The sequence below is a fragment of the Myripristis murdjan genome, chromosome 3 (assembly GCF_902150065.1).
Source record: "Myripristis murdjan chromosome 3, fMyrMur1.1, whole genome shotgun sequence".
Taxonomy (NCBI): Eukaryota; Metazoa; Chordata; class Actinopteri; order Holocentriformes; family Holocentridae; genus Myripristis; species Myripristis murdjan.
Window position 1 is genome coordinate 45,724,279 of NC_043982.1, and position 17,898 is coordinate 45,742,176.

Consider the following 17,898-nt stretch of genomic DNA (forward strand, 5'->3'; position numbering starts at 1 on the left):
GAAAAACAAAACTAATCGTCTCCATCATGACTGTGAGCCACTAGCAGTGTGTGTGTGTGTGTGTGTGTGTGTGTGTCTGCAGAGTCCCTGCCCTCTGCCTGGATTTTCGTGTTTTGCTCAGCTCGCAACTCTTCTGGGCGTTGGCCTTTGAGCTGCAGGTGTGCAGCTCTCAGCCAATCACAGAGCAGCACGGTGCCAGATCGACAGCACCACGTCCAACAGGAAGCTACGAAAAGCCTCCTGTGATCTGTCCTCCCTCTGAGCTCCTCCCAGCGCCTCCTCATCCCACCATGAAGTCCACGTCCTGTGCGTCTTCAGAGGCGTGGCGGCGCTTCGTGCGAGCGTGAAACTCACTTTTCCGAGGTCGGATTGTGCGGGATTTGATTCGCGTTACGCTCCCGTGCAGAGCAGCGTCCTCATCACGCCTCTGCACCTGAAGACGGTCGCTTCACGTCGGACAGAGCACAGACACAGAAACATGTGCAGTCGTCCCTCGCTATAATGCGGTTCACCTTTCGCGGCCTCGCAGTTTCGCGGATTTTTTTAGTGCAATTTTGCATGCTTTTTTTTTTTTTTTTTTTTGTAAAGACAGCGCATTGTGTTCTGCGTCCTGATTGGCTAAGGGACTGTAGACCATTGTCAATCAGTCTCCTCCGTGCCATGTCTCCTGTACAGTACAGAATGCGTTCATTCTATAATACTGGACTTATTTTTCTACCAAGGTTTGAACTTTGAGAGTTTAAACAAGAGAGAAAAGTGAGAAAATGTTAATGCCTGTCTGAGAAAAGTGTATAAAGTGTGTAGTGAGGGGTTTTACAGCCTTAAAACATCTAGAATCATTGTAAAAAATAAAGCTGACTACTTCGCGGATTTCGCTTATTGCGGGTTATTTTTAGAACGTAACTCCTGTGATAAACGAGGGACCACTGTACTACAAAAAAATACAGTGCCCGCAGGTTGGTGGCGTTGCGTTTGGGGTGCGAGGAGGTTTGGAATGAGCTGAAAACAGAAACCTCGTCCACCTCGCTGTCAAAACCAGAATCTAACAGGAACTTTATTCACACCGTGAGCAACATGCAGCGCTCCTCATGTTCAGGACAAAGTGAGAAATGAAGGCTTGCTCTAGCAGCTCGGGCTGTTTGCAGCACAAAGCAGAGAGGAGTAATTGGCGCACCTTTCATCCCTCCTCCTCCTCCTCCTCCTCCTCCTCCTCCTCCTCATTACTGTGATGGTGCTGCCCTGACGGTGACCTCTGCTCCAGTCGCAGCAGCAGCCGATCAATGAGGCTTCAGGCGAGCAGCACCAACAGAGGAGCTACTGTCTGCAGAACACTGCCGAGGTTTTCTTCTTCTTCTTCTGGTGTTTCTGGAGGATCACACGGCTGAGGCTGGAGTTCAGCGCAGAAACAGGAAGCAGAGACACGGAGACACGAGCCAGGGGTTTCTGACGTTTTCATGTTCTGCACTGTCAGTGAGCTGCAGACCTGATATGAAGAGATATTTCTGTTTGTGCTAATTATGAAATTATTACAATGGTGTAATGCAACACTGATTAAATAGATTAAAACAGATGAAACAAAAAAAAATTGATTTCCTTTTAAAAACCCTGAGGGGAAAAGCTGATTACAAAACAAAATACATCATGACTGGAAAAAAATTACATGGAAATTAACAAAAAAAAATCTGCAATTACTAGTAAATTGGCAGACTTTTTTTTTTTTTTTAAATTTGTGAAAAATTCTGCTGGAATATTTTATTTATCTAAGTCCACAACTTGTGAACAGGCCATCCAACACCGTGTTCAGATCCCCTGAGGCCGAGAGCAGAATGAAAACTCTTATTCCCAATTTGTTTGTTTTTTTCTTCTTCTTTTTCTTTTTTGCTGAGAGGAAAGTATTTCAGTTAAAGGAATTTCAAGCAGCTGCTATTGAAACACAAGAAAGAAAGAAAGAAAGAAAGAAAGAAAGAAAGAAAGAAAGAAAGAAAGAAAGAAAGAAAGAAAAGTAGCAAAAAAGATAAAGAAACAAAAAACAGAAAGAAAGAAAGAAAGAAAGAAAGAAAGAAAGAAAGGAGCAAAAAAGATAAAGAACCAAAAAACAGAAAGAAAGAAAGAAAGAAAGAAAGAATGAAAGAAAGAAAGAAAGAAAGAAAGAATGAAAAGGAGCAAAAAAGATAAAGAATCTAAAAACAGAAAGAAAGAAAGGAAGAAAGAAAGAAAGAAAGAAAAGGAGCAAAAAAGATAAAGAAACAAAAAACAGAAAGAAAGAAAGAAAGAAGAAAAGGAGCAAAAAAGATAAAGAAACAAAAAACAGAAAGAAAGAAAGAAAGAAAGAAAGAAAGAAGGAATGAAAAGGAGCAAAAAAGATAAAGAAACTAAAAACAGAAAGAAAGAAAGAAAGAAAGAAAGAAGGAATGAAAAGGAGCAAAAAAGATAAAGAAACTAAAAACAGAAAGAAAGAAAGAAAGAAAGCTTTGTGTAAGCTGATGTTTTCTATTATATTCATACCTGTTAGACATTATTTATTCCCTGTGATTATTTTAGACATTTCTGCTATGACAGCTTCAGTGCAGAGAGACGGGGGGGGGCGGGGGGAGCGAGGGGACGACAGGCAGCGAGGGGCCTGAGGGCCTGAGGTCGGATTCAAACCCACGGCGCTGCGATCAGGACCATCACACAGTGTGCACGCTTAACCAGTGAGCTATCAGAGAGCCAATACAGACATTAATTATTCTCTGTGTTCATGTTTACTTGTTTACTGGCTGAACGCTCGTCACATCTTGCCGACTGAGTCCTCTGCGGCTGCGGGGCGTTTCACGGAGCCGCTCAGCCTCCAGCTCAGCCTCCAGCTCGGCCTCCAGCTCGGCCTCGTCTCTCTTCATGACCTGAACCAGGCGGCTCGTCTCAACCGCTGCTCCGCTCTGAAGCTCCTCGTTCCTCCTGCGGCTGCTGGATCAGCGTCGCACCGCCGCCCAGCAGCCCGGCCGCCCAGCCGCCCAGCAGCTACACCGCAGAGGGTTTCCGGCTCGAGGCGGAACCAGGCAGACAGCTAGAAGAGCCTTCATCCCTCCGGCGAGCCCAGACGCTCTTTGAAGTTCTGATGAATGGAGTCGTTGGAAAAGTTCTCAGGAGAAACTTCTAGGTGGTGAACAGGGATCTGCTCCCCGAGGGAGACGGAGCGAGGCCAGGCCAGGCCAGGCCAGGCCAGGCCAGGCCAGGCCAGGCCAGGCTTACCGGCTGCAGCGCTTTCACTGCCTGTGTTTGCAGCCTGAGCTCTTCCCACAGCAGCTCACTCCAACACAGGTCCTCTTTGATGTGAGCAAAGCGAATGACAATTTATGTAAAAGCATAATGGAACTGCGGCTACTTGAAAGAACCAGCGTTTGAATTTGCATTTTCTTATGCAAATGATGCTCCGACACAAAGCTGCACAAACCTGGAACAGACAACAACCAGCAGTGACAACAGTGGAGCCGTCATCACAGCAGAGACTCAGCAGCTGATACCAACACCAGGGAACCTGCACCGCTCTCAACACTCCTTTCAAACCCACGGTAAAAAAAAAAAACGTACACTCCTCTATTAAAATCTGTGGAACATTCAACTTTTTAGATTGCACAGAATTTCAACTGCAGTATCCAGCAGAGACATGAGAAAAATATGGAAATAATAAACCAGCTTATACATAATGAGAAAAAGAAACAGCGATTTAACGGGAGATGAGTGTCGATGGCTGTCTGCATATTTAGTTTTTTGATCATCATCATCCCCTGAGCCAAACCCTTCCTCACACGACTCTCGCTGTGTTTCTCTTGGCCTTCCTCCTGTGTGTTAGAACGTGGGAACAGGCTCGGACAAAAATTCAGGAGCGATGTTCAGGTTCGGGTCGGGTTCGGGCACATTGCTGTTATTTTAGTGAGACTCTAGTGTGCTGAAGTTTACGTGACGACACTGAAGGCAACATGTAGGCTATTTCAGGTGGTAAATGTGACCTAGAGACGGAGGACCAGCAAAGTCTGGGGGTCGGACAAAATGCCAATGCCAGAAGAACCCTCTTGCCCGACCCAAACAAGAGGGTTCTTCTTCTACACTTGGACGGGTGTAAATGTGTCCTCGTCAGTTCCAGAGGAGTACGTTACGGCCCGCTGCAGGACAGCTCAGACCCCTGGCGCCTACAGAGTCGTAGAAAAACAGGTACCGTCGTATTTTTGGTCTATTGGCATTGACTTGATACTGAGGTATCGGTTCTCATGGCATCCTGAGACACCAGCTGACAAACCTGCCACATGACAAAACCAACAGCTTTTCTCCAAGTGCATCAGTCTTCAATGTCACCAGCCGTCTCAGAGGGTCTCAGGGGGTCTCAGAGAATCTCAGAGGGTCTCAGAGGGTCTCAGAAGGTCTAAGAGAGTCTCAGAGGGTCTCCGAGAGTCTCAGAGAGTCTCAGAGGGTCTCAGATGGTCTCAGAGGGTCTCAGGGGGTCTCAGAGGGTCTCAGAAGGTCTCAGAGAGTCTCAGAGGGTCTCAGAGGGTCTCTGAGCGTCTCAGAGGGTCTCAGATGGTCTCAGAGAGTCTCAGATGGTTCCTGAGGCAGGAACGTGGGCTGATTAGCAGGATGGAGAGCTCTGCAGCTGTCAGCAGCACAGGCCTCCGTCCTGATTAATTCATCAGCCAGCATCAGTCAGTCAGTCAGTCAGTCAGTCGGTCAGTCGGTCAGTCAGGGAGTGTGGACGCTGGCCCTCTGCTCGTCACTGAGCTGATGAGCTCCTCCCTGAGACGCTGGAATTAAACTCAGCCTCCAGCCTCCAGCCGGGCAGCCGGACAGCCTCACTGCAGGCTGAAGGCCGGGCAGATGACAGGCTTAAGCTGCACACCGACACACTGCACAGCCTCACCTCACACAAAATAAACCCATGTGGGACGTCCCGCTGGAGGAGCAGCAGGTATCAAGTCAAGGCACCTCTGCTCCTCCAGCACATCCACAAACAGCAGGAGGAGAACCAAAGTGCTGGACAGTACAAATGTAGAGGACATCAGACAGATCGATAGATAAATATTAATATTAGAGGTGTAAAACCAAACCTTACCTAACACACTGCACCCTACAGCGTCACACACACACCTCCACTGTGTGAGAGCGTCTGAACACACACTGCGCTGAGGACTTAATGAATACACTCAAAGTATTTTTGTTTTTTTTTTAATAGTCTAAGCAGACGTTTTCCTTTGAAAGAATATTTGAAGAGTTCATTTGCAAAAACAGATAAAAGCCATTCTTAAAATGAATACACCTTTTTCACTGATACTGCTTGGAGTACACACACACCTATACACACACAAAGCATGATTTAGGATAATAAACATTATGCCAGACTAAATAAACATATAAAAAATAGAAATAAATATAAAGTAAATCTTAATAAAATTCAAAAAAGTTTAAAAAGGTTTAATAACTTGAAATGGAGATATCTGTTTTTGCAAATGAACTCTTCATTTGTTGATTTCAAATTACTATGTGATGTCTGCAGCTGCAGACATCACACTATTTTATTTATAAAAGGCAAACTCCACCAGTTGTTTTTTTTATTATGTAATTTATTTATGTGTGAATCCTGAAATCACCTGGTGCTTCTCGCTGTTAATCTGTGTCGCTGTCTGGACCAGTTTCCCTTCAAGGTTCAATAAAGTTCATCTCAAGGTTGATTTTTTCCTTTCCAGATGTTTTTTTTTTCCTCCTGGACAGAAGCTGGGCAGCAGCCAGACCGACAATAACAAACATGAATCACTGACATGAGAGACATGAATATATGACGGCACATCAGGGCCACTGTGGGGAAAAAATATATGGAGCCGGAGGAGGGGGTCATACTGAGAGGAAAAACTCACAACTTTAAGGAAAAAAAGTGAAAATTCAGAGTTTATAAAGTCATAAATTTATGTGAAAAAAACCTCTGAAAAATAGGTTTTCTTGTCATTTTTTTCAAGGGACCACATGGCAATATTGAGATTCTTCTTACTAAATCCTACAGTACAAGAAAAAATATTTTCCCCAGTTTTTTTCTCATAAATTTGTGACTTAATAATCTCATAATTTTCAAGTTTTTTCTCATAAACATGTAAGTTTTTTCTCATAAATTTGTGACTTTAATCTCAGAATTTCAGTTTTTTTCTGACAAATTTGTGACTATAATCTCAGAATTTTTGAGTTTTTTTTCTCAAATTTTCTTAAATTTTCCACTTAAGCCTCAGAGAATGTCAAAGTGTTTTTTCTCATAAATCTATGAATTTAATCTCAGGAATTCTAGTATTTTTTTTTCTCTCTGAATATTAGCCCCTCTCCTCTGGTTCAATTTTTTTTTTCCTCCCTAAAATGGCCCTAATACACCGTCATACAGACCTGCTTTAAAAAAACAAATTAAAACTAACCTGAGATTGAAAACAAATGTAAATAAAAAGTAAAAATAATGAAAAACCACAAAACTATAATAACCTTGATGCTGGATGGCTGTCTGAATTTAAATTGTGTTAAATTGTGTGTGTGGTTTAGATGTATTATTTTTTCTCAGAACATCACTCCCTCTCCCTCGGCTCTGTAATGTTTTTTCCACCTTCAGCGCCTGTAAACGACGTCGCTTGAATATAAACGACTGAATAATAAATATATTTTGGCACGGTCGCCGTGTGACCTCCTGATCGGGGGAGCGAGGGTCCTGGAGGTCGGGATCCCCCCGTTCCTAAATTCATTCGTTCATTTTCAGCCTTCAGACGTCTGCCTGTGGTTTCTGGCGGTGCGTTCACTGACTCCCCGGCCGTCCGCGCGCTGCACTGCTCCATCGAACACAGCTTGTAAAAACCTGACAGCGTCTGCCGCTTTAATTACTGGACCGCTGTGATGTCATTTCATTATTGTGTTGCTTTTATGACAGTGGCGGTGGGATCAGACTTTCCTGCCTCGACACACACAGACACTGATGTCATGCCTGCAGCTCAGATTGAAACGCAAGCTGCCCTGCGTAAAAAAAGGAAGAAAAAACTCGCCTTCGGTCTCTGTTCTTTTCATAAAAACTGTAATTGGTCTCCAGCAGGAGCTTCAGCAGCGACACACTGCCTCTGCTTTCTGCTTTGTGTTTTCTGCTTTTTGTTTTCTGCTTTCTGCCGGCGTCACGTTGCCCTGCGAAGCCCTCGGCCCTGACCCCGAGCGTCAGGGCCGAGTGTCTGTCCAGTGTGTGTGTGTGTGTGTGTGTGTGTGTGTCTGGTTTTCAGGCTGGAGTCGTGCAGCATGCATGAGGTTTGGAGAGCCCGACGCAAGAATTAAAGAATTAAAAGGCTAAACTTTTAATGAGAGACATTTCCAAACGCTTTCACATTACAGATCTGCTTTTATATGATCAGTTATTTTATTGTTTGCATCCAGACGGCAAGTTAACGTCAAAGCAGCAGAGAGAGGTAGAGAAGTATCGTAAATATAAGACGTATGATAAGTAGAAGACGTATAACAATAATAATATAACAGCCCTTCCTCATTTGAACAGGAGGGACCCTCGCAGGGCCCCGCTCCCTAGTTTGGGAACCACAATAAAATACATTTCAGACTCTGACAGGTAAGACAACAGATCAACAGAATCAAAAAGCCTACCCCTCACACACACACACACACACACACACACACGCTGCTGCTCTCGGCTCGGTGCAGATGAGTCTGCGGAGCCACATAATCCATCAGAAGAATCTGCAGCCTCGGCCCAAATCTTTTGATCTGCCAAATGAAATTATAATGAATTCTTTTTCTATTTCTGTTTGTTCCTGCGCTCATTGAAATTCTGTGCTTTCAGCAAAGTAATATCTTCCTTTTAATGTTGTGAAGCGATGGCATGCGAGATGTAAGGCCTCCGTCCTGAGGATCCTCCAGGCACAAACCCCCCCCCTCCTCACCGCTCTCTGAGATTCCTGGGTAAACAGACGAGAGGATCACACAGCATTATGGATTCCTTTTCATGTGGCTGTGTGTGCGGGATACGCAGAGTTCAGCTCAGTGGTTAGAGCAGAACTCCTCCCTACTCTCACTCTCTGACTGCTGCAGTGAAGCAGCGCGACCAAACACTTAGTGCACCGCGCTCTCATGCACACACACACACACATGTATGCACGTCTGCACACACCACAGGTGTTTCATCAGGATGGGGGACAGTTCGGGTTAGTAAGGGGGCTACAGCAACAGCCCCGACTGCAAGTGACACACTGGGTCCTACAACCAGCGTGAGGCAGCTCTGAGCTCCACTCCAGTGTCTTCTCAGCTGTCATGTCCACATCCAGCGCCCCCTTGTGGACACAGCAGAGTGTCTCCTGTCCCTCTGAGCTCCATGGGCGTGTTGCTCTGAAAATGAGCTGACCTCAGAGCAGTGTTGCTGTGTTGCTGAAAGTGACTGAGCAGCAAACAGCAGCTCTGAGGTCAGTGCTGCAGGTCTCTGCTGTCTGAAGCTCATTATCAGACAGTGATGGTGGCCTCCATAGGGGGCGCCGGCGAGCGTCCGCTCTGCTTGTCCCACACACAGGGCAGGGACGCTGCTTCACCTCAGGGAGCTCAGATGGAGTCCTGATCTGCTCGGGAGCTTTCACTCCGTCTCCTTCCTTCTTACCTGGAGAATCCTCCATTAGAACAGCAGCCCACCAAGGTGGGACACACCTGGCTGTTAGAGGGGACGGGAGACGGCCTCTGATTGGTTCACTGCATGTTACGCCCAAAACACAGCCAGGATTCATGAAGAGACTCAGGACAAGCCTTTAGAGCCAGGAGCCTGGAGCAGACAGACTTTAGTCCAGCGTTCAAACAGCAGCAGAGACTTGTGTGTTAAAATAGAGATCACTGATTGGCTGACACACCTCAGTGTTGGTGACCTTTCCTGCTCCTGCATGCAGACCGCGGTCGGGAAGCAAAGGGGAGGGAACATCAGGTGAACCTCCTTTACTTGCCTGGATCATGAGGAGCTGTACACAAAGGCTCATTTATGCTCCTTTACGTAGGAAAATTAATACGTCTGTTTCAAACGATGTCATCATCAAAGCCCACATGCTTCCATGCATCCTCTTCATCGATGTGGATGTTCATCAGTAAATCCACTAGAGGGCAGCTCAGAGCCAAACGTTTCTGACAGCAACAAACATGGCGGCGGTGGAGGAGGTCTTAATAACGGAGCTGCTACAAACATCATTCAGTTTCTATGGTTTTACTGTACAGAGCATGCCACGACTGCCATAAAGTACAATTTCTTTTCTCACCAGAGGGGGCGCTCTCCTCTGGATGTTTGTGAGCTGATACTGACACAAACTGAGGCCTGAAGTCATCATCCTCATGAGCCCGTCAGACACACACACACACACACTCTCTGACGGTGTGTAACTGGTACTGAATAAAGTTAAAATAAAATAATAATAATAAAAAAAAAAAAATCAAAACCTGCAAACTTCTTGACCCTGGTCTTTTAATGTTAGAGGTTTCCCACACTTCTAGAAGTCAAATATTTAAATTCTCTTACCTTATTATGTACTATTGACACAAATACTTGATTAATCAGCTACTGTAGTCAATAGACACATCTCATATCTCTTTTTCTTAGGTTAACCCTTATTGTATATTTTTAGTTTTTAGTCTTTATAGTCTTTATTGTATATATTTAGCCTTTATTCTATTTTATTTTACTTTATTGTATGTTTCTACTGTTGCTGCTGGAACACCAGAATTTCCCTGGTTGGGATCAATAAAGTATATCTATCTATCTATCTATCTATCTATCTATCTATCTAGACAAGTAATCAATCTGAACATTGATCATTGATTCTTTTAATCATTTATCCAGTAAAAATATCACACATTTGTTCACTCCAGCTTCACTAAAACGACTAAAAAGCTCAGACTGTCCTCCTTTTCTCTGTTTGTATCTTTAAAAGCGTAATATTTTGAGTTTTTTTCAGCTGGAGGTCAAACTGAGGAAGACATCGCTTCAGACTCTGATCACTTCCCATCAGCCTCTGGTTTCATTTCTCACTTTAGACACCAGATGAGAAACTGATCCACTGACCAAATAATCCAGAGACTGACTGACAGTGAAAAACAGTCATCAGCTGATCGGGTTACAGATCTTGTTGTGATCTGGCCGGAGTGACCCGGGCCTCCCCCCGGCCTGGAGCCACAGCCGCATTAATAAAGGGTTTGGCAGCGGCGGGATGTGCGTCGGGCCTCGGGACGGGTCTGGACCGCGGCTCCGCACAGCGACACCGACTTTAATTAAGCCGAGAGCCGGCGCACAGTTTGAGTTGGCACGGCGGGGGGAACCGATTTACTGCAGCAACAGAGCCACTTTTATACGACTGCAGGAGAGAAAACTGAAGGGCTAATATTTGGAAATCGTTTTATTTGATGTTTGTATTTATTGAGTGTAATTTCTGAGCTCCTCTGCGGCGGGACGTGCGGCTGTGTGGCCCGGCGGGCGGACGGCAGGCAGCCAGAGGTTTGGCTGGTTTTTAACAACGCAGGCCAGATTAGACTGAGGCGACCCCACAGGAATTATTGTCAATCCCACGGGATTATCAGCTGTTCCAAAGACCACAGGAGAGGAGAGGACAGGAAACAAGGAGAGGAAATGAGGTGAGGACATGAGGAGAGGAGAGGAAACAAGGACAGGAAACATGGGGAGGAAACAAGGAGAGGAAAAGGGAAAGGAAACATGGTGAGGAGAGGAAACAAGGAGAGGAAAAGGGAAAGGAAACATGGTGAGGAGAGGAAACAAGGAGAGGAGAAGAGAGGAGAGGAAACAAAGAGAGGACATGAGGTGAGGACATGAGGAGAGGAGAGGAAACAAGGACGGGAAACAAATACAGGAAAGGAGAGGAAAGAAGAAGAGGAGAGGAAACAAGGAGAGGAAATGAGGAAAGGGGAAAAGAGAGGAGAGGAGAGGAAATAAGGAGAGGAGAGGAGAGGAAACAAGGAATGGAAAAGGGAAAGGAAACATGGTGAGGAGAGGAAACAAGGAGAGGAGAAGAGAGGAGAGGAAACAAGGAGAGAAAACGAGGTGAAGACATGAGGAGAGGAGAGGAAACAAGGACAGGAAACATGGGGAGGAAACAAGGAGAGGAAAAGGAAAGGAAACATGGTGAGGAGAGGAAACGATGGGAGGAGAGGAGAGGAAACAAGAACAAGAAACAAATACAGGAAAGGAGAGGAAAAAAGAAGAGGAGAGGAAACAAGGAGAGGAAGTGAGAAAAGGGGAAAAGAGAGGAGAGGAGAGGAAATAAGGAGAGGAGAGGAGAGGAGAGGAAACAAGGACAGGAAACATTAGGAGGAAACAAGGAAAGGAAAAGGGAAAGGAAACATGGTGAGGAGAGGAAACAAGGAGAGGAGAAGAGAGGAGAGGAAACAAAGAGAGGACATGAGGTGAGGAAACGGTGGGAGGAGAGGAGAGGAAACAAGAACAAGAAACAAATACAGGAAAGGAGAGGAAAAAAGAAGAGGAGAGGAAACAAGGAGAGGAAATGAGGAAAGGGAAAAAGAGAGGAGAGGAGAGGAAATAAGGAGAGGAGAGGAAACAAGGAATGGAAAAAAGGAGAGGAGAGGAAGCAAGACGAGGAGAAGAGAGGGAACAAGGAAACACGGAGAGGAGAGGAAAAAGACACAAGGATAGGAGCCGAAACAAGGGAAGGAATCAAGGAGAGGAGAGACCTCCCGGTGAACAGGAGCTCCACCGAGACAAAACTGAAAATTGGTTTTTGAGCGTTCCTCTTGGTTTGACTCTCACCTCAGCAGTCTTCAGGTCAAAGGTCGTGGGGTCAGTAGGGGAGGCGGTGGCTGGCGGTGGGGCTCAGTGGTTTTTACTGGGATGGACGGGACGGAGCCGGGGACAAAGAGCATTCTTTGGCTCGGGTCTGGAGACGTGTTGGACCGCTTTGCTATAATCAAGACTCTCAGAGCAAAAGGAGGCCAACAGTTTGTGCTTTACATGAGGCAGGAAAACATTGTGCAGCCGTGAGGTCGGCCTGTGTTTATGTGCAGATTGTGCTCCACTCGCTCTCCAAAACATAAACTCACACCGAGAAGGTATGACGATAAACACGTGTGATCAACAATTCGATCCTACCGCAACATAAAAAAATACACAATATTCCCCCTGAGCCCTGGAAACTTTCTGCAAGTGATCTGAGTCTGAGGAAACAGTCGGATAATGCAATTCAGAGCTTTGCAGTCAATATGAATGTGCGTGTCCTGCAGGGGCTGATGGGAGTCGGACGGGGCTCCACTGCAAAAACTCAAAATCTTACCAAGATTATTTGTCTTATTTCAAGTCAAAAATGTCTTATTTCTAGTCAAAATATCTCATTACACTTAAAATAAGACATGATCACCTCAGAAGTAACTTGTTTTTAGACAATTTTCATGTGTTTCAAATGAAAATTTGCTTGTTTCATTGGCAAAATTTGCCAGTGGAAAAAGTGAAAATTCACTTGAAATAAGTGAAAATTAGCTAGAAACAAGAAACAAATTTTGCCAATGAAACAAGCAAATTTTCACTTGTTTCAAGCAAATTTTCACTTGAAACGAGAGACAATTGTCTAAAAACAAGTTACTTCTGAGGTGATCATGTCTTATTTTAAGTGTAATGAGATATTTTGATTAGTAATAAGACATTTTTGACTTGAAATAAGACAAGATTTTGGTAAGATTTGAGTTTTTGCAGTGCAGGTCAGTCTTTATGACACTGAAACCCAAAGGATCCGACGTGATGGCTGCTCATCCTCCGTCAGAGAGAAAGGCTGTGATTTCAGGTCCAGCAGGAGGCCAGAACATGACCCAGAGGCCAGAACACGAGCCAGAGGCCAGAACACGACCCAGAGGCCAGAACACGACCCAGAGGCCAGAACACGACCCAGAGGCCAGAACACGACCCAGAGGCCAGAACACGACCCAGAGGCCGGCGGCGACACACTTTCAGAGTTTCCAGTGACACATGGACGTTTACGGAGCCACTCAGCCTCAGAGCAGGGCCGGACTTGGTGATCTGGGGCCAAGGGCAAACCTCAGTGTGGGGCCCCCTCATGCCCTGTTCTCTCTTCGCTATTCTTATTATTCTGAACAATCACACCTCTCTGTAAACTGCAAACACACGCCTAGAGCCATAAATACACGGCAAAGAACACAGTTTGAAATGTTACTGAAGGTCACAAAGTTAGAAAAAAAATATACCGTATTTCACCAATTAATCGCCCGGGTGTTTAATACGCCAAATCAACTTGGACCCCGGGCGTTTAAAAGAACCAGGCGGCTCTTCGCTGCAGGCCTTTATTTATTTTTGCACAGACCTGCACCAGGCTGTTATCGTGATGACAGTTACTGTCCAACATATTTACAGTCGGGCAATTTAAGATTACGGTGCACCCTTTTTTTCTAACGTTAGCTAGCTCTCTTATTTTGACAGAAAACAAAAGTGCCGCACAGTTATTGTGCGGTTAACTGTTTACTTCTGCAAAAATAAGGTGAATAGCCTTATTTTGGGGTTACCTCAATATGATGCAAATAATCGCCCCGGCGGTTATTCGGGTGGGCGTTTAATACGCAAAATGGGTGCAGACCCCAGGCGTTTATAAGAACCCGGCGGCTATTTGCGGCCGGGCGATTAATTGGTGAAATACAGTATATATAATTTATACATGACAATGGGAGCTACTGGGTGCCACCCCTGCCTTATCACATTTGACATCAAAAAGTAAAGTCTGACACACAGAGTCAAAATGTGAGTTTGTGGTTGAAGCAGCCGCCTCATAATGTTCTGCTTCTCAACATTCAGAAACCACACAGCTGATGATCGGCTGTGGAAAGCAAAACGTTTCCCCGCTTAGGAACTATTTTCCCTGGTGGAGTAGGAGGAGGGTTTGAAAAAGTCCTGAAAAGCCAACAGTGCTGCTGCTTTTAGGAAAACTCATGTGGAGGACTTTATTGGGCTGATGGAAAACTGGAGTGAAGAAAGTGTGAAGGCTCTGAAAGTTCATGTTCATATCGTAGTGGAATGAGTGGAAACCAGCGGCTGGAGGAAAGGGAGGAGGAGTGATGTGGCAGCTCTGAAACCCCACTGAAGAGCAGCAGGAAGGTGGAGTTTGTACATTTTGTAGATATCAGGATAAACATGCAGAATCACTGGGAAGGCGCTTTAACAAAAGTAAATTTTGAGACATGTGAAGGGCTCCGTTATGCACTTCAGTCTCTCAACCTTCAGCCAATCAAATCACAGCAAAAGCAGCTCTGCATCAAACAGGCTGCTGATTGGTGGTCTGCAGAAAGCACTAAAGCGTGACGTTAGCTGCAACTTACACTAAGATCATTTTTGAAAAAGACTTTACGTGCATCACTGAGCGAGCAGCTTCCTCATGAACGCTCCCGCAGCTCCTCTCTGCACTGAGACCTGGTGCCGAGGCAGTTCAGTGAAAAATGCATCTCATTCATTTCCTGGCAGGTGAGCTGTTTTCTTTGCTTACCGGCTGCGTGCAGATGAGCCAAAAGGTCGACTTCAGACACGAACGTGAACCAGGAGCTCCGGTCCCGCCTCAGATCCTGATCCAGGAGCGCCGCCTCCAGCTCCTCGCTCGCCACTCTGATGTTCTGCAAGAAAAACAAGAGCGAGACGTCCTTCATTTCTCAGTGTCGTTACGATCTGTGTTACAAACCTGGACAAACATGACTAATTCAATTCAAATGATTCAAATGTTTTTTTAATTGATGATACTTTGTAAAACACACCACAGGCCAAAAATAAGGGAAATGCATTTTTCTGAACTGCCAGCCATCACACTGCAGCTCTGTGTGTGTGTGTGTGTGTGTGTGTGTGTGTGTGTGTGTAAGTGCACATGTGGTTATGGTGTGAATCACCGTCATCACTGCAAAAATGCAAAATCATACCAAGATTATTTGTCTTATTTCTAGTCAAAATATCTCATTACACTTAAAATAAGACATGATCACCTCAGAAGTAACTTGTTTTTAGACAATTTTCTTGTTTCATTGGCAAAATTTGCCAGTGGAAAAAATGAAAATTCACTTGAAATAAGTGAAAATTAGCTAGAAACAAGAAGCCAATCTTGCCAATGAAACAAGCAAATTTTCACTTGAAACAAGAGACAATTGTCTAAAAACAAGTTACTTCTGAGCTGATCATGTCTTATTTTAAGTGTAATGAGATATTTTGACTAGAAATAAGACATTTTTGACTTGAAATAAGACAAATAATCTTGGTAAGATTTTGAGTTTTTGCAGTGATCAGACATAAAACTGTCAGCGCATTTCATCACACACAAAAAACACAGAATGAGAATCAGAATCATATTTTATTGATCCCTGGGGGGATAACTGGGTCAGTAGCAGTTGCAGAATTAAATTATAAGAAATAGAAAAAGAAATACGAAACATAAAAATATGTGTCTTATAAATGTGTGTGCATTTGTTATAAAGTTGCATCAAAGTGTGTGCATTATGTGCATTAATCATACAAAATATTACAACAATAAATACAGAAACAGAAACTGAGAAACATAAAAACATAAAAACACATAAACTCTCTGACAGCTCCTCCCTTCTGGTCATGAAGGTTTATTATTAAAGCGTTTTGTGGCGTGGAGCTCTGTGTGTCAGAGCCGTGCCGTACGAATAAACTTTGATGGTCTGATTACACAGTGATATTGTGGCTGCGGTGTATTTACACCCTCTGTGGAAGAGGCTGATCGGGACGCCGGTGCCGTCCCGGGACGTCCCACATGAGGAACCTGAAAGATTTGATTTTACCCTCTAAACAAACTTTTTACTTTTATTTTTTGCTTTACTTTTTCATGGTTATGATCACTTTGTTGCCACATTTGTTGGGACTTTTCTGCACCGGTGCACATGCAGGGGAGCAGCTGATCTCACTGACCATTGATTATTGGATCGATTGTTTCTTGCTGAGGGCCACGGCTGAATGAATGAACCCTGAGGAGGATCACATCATGTCGAAACGTTGGTAACTAAAGGAAAGAATTGCTCTCGCGTCGCGGCTGCAGGTGTGTGACAGCCGTCCCTCACACACCGCTGCACACACACACCCTTGTAAAAAACACAGCCGGACACTGGCGGGTCACCGGTGCTGCTCTGACATCAGCAGCAGCATCAGTCGGTGTCCATATTATTAATACTGCTGATATCTGACCCACTGTGGAAGTCACAGTTTGTGGCCTTTTTCTGGAGAAGCGTCACATCAAACTGGGGATTTTAATTTTTACTTTATTTTTTCTTTTTCAGAAAAGTGTATTGACCCCGGCCTGCAGCCGCGCTAACACGCCGTGGTAATAACTCACTGCTGAAGAGCCCTTCTGTTCACAGAGCAGATAGCTATCACCCTCAACTGAGTTATCACACACACACACACACACACACACACACACACGCTGCTGTCTGTGTGAATGCCATCTGAAGTGAATGAAGACGTCACTCTGGATGTGGTGAAACCCTCAGTGAAAATACGATCATGTTTTTTTTTTTTTTTGAGGGGGAGGGGGTAAGACATGAGCCCAGCGGTTTTCAAAGTGGGGTCCGGGGACCTCCAGGGGTCCCTGAAGGTCTTCCAGGGGGAAATGAGTTACAGCAGGCGTGTCAGACACCTGACCACCGGGAGGCGGGACGCATCCGTTCAAATGAGACCTTCACAGGGGCCGGGTTATTATCATGACCCGGGTCGATACGTGGATATTTTAAGCTGCTTTCTGATTTATTATTTTAAATCACATGACCAATCAATGACCAATCAATGAGAAACTCCATGTCGGCTCATGAAAACAACACATAATGTAGAATTACATCAAGCAGAAGAGACACATGCAACAAACACACAGCAGACAGGTTTGCAATTTACCTCCCAGAAGGAAATAAAATAACTGATGTTCCATCTTTTTGGAAAAATTATACATTCCATGTCAAACTTTAGGTTTTTTGACAGCAGCTTTGATAAACTAACAGAACGCAGCGACCAGCCTGCGGGGTTTAACTTCACTGCCAGCTGATTCTACTGACTTCATCATCATTTATCATCAATCATTCATTTATCACTTCATCAAAGCTCTTATTTTTTCTTACAACTAGAGGCAAATATTTTATTTTTTTAAATTTAGGAATGTGTTTGTTTGTTTTTGTCCCCAAACATCTCAGGGGCCGGATGAGAGGAGCTTCGGGGCCTGATTTGGCCCCCGGCTCACATCTTTGACATCCCTGGTTTTAAGACGCTTTAAACGAGCTCCGACCCAGCGTCACTGATCTGACCTCTGCATATCATCTGAATCATGACATGCTTTTCTTGTAATTTTCTGGTCATTTTCTTCCAAATTCTTGAGGTTTTATTTTGCTAATTTACTCATCAACTTTTTCTGATGTTTTTGAATCAAATAAATCAAGTGAATTTGCCAGGGGGGAAAGGTGATCAGCAATCTGGCAAAAATAAAATAAAATAAAATAAAATAAAATAAAATAAAATAAAATAAAATAAAATAAAATAAAATGAAATAAAATAAATTCTGAAACATCAATAAAAAAACAAACAAAAAAGAAAAATAGAATAATAGCACAAATGTTAAAAAAAAATACAACATGACTATATTAATAATTTAACTATTTAACCCTTTATTTAAATATTATTTACTTAACTATTTCACTGTGCAATAACTTTATATCTGTGTAACTGTACAATAGCCTCAGTGTGAACATGGTGTACGTAAGCAGACTTTTCAAATATTCTCAATTTCTTATTTCTGTATATTTCGCTGTAATATTACTGTAGGATTAATGCACACACTTTTACAAACATCTAATGCACATTATTTTTATACTTTTTATTTTCCCTTT

General features: G+C 44.1%; 1 protein-coding gene across 2 annotated transcripts in view; it reads right to left on the minus strand.

Annotated features, from left to right (window-relative positions):
- Nucleotides 1-17,898, minus strand: part of LOC115376273 (myocyte-specific enhancer factor 2A-like) — a 95,654-nt gene that overhangs the window by 65,477 nt on the left and 12,279 nt on the right. For both annotated transcript variants that reach the window (XM_030075774.1, XM_030075767.1), the window contains exon 2: nucleotides 14,514-14,637. The gene's annotated coding sequence lies outside the window, so the exon portion shown is untranslated. The remainder of the gene's footprint in view (nucleotides 1-14,513; nucleotides 14,638-17,898) is intronic.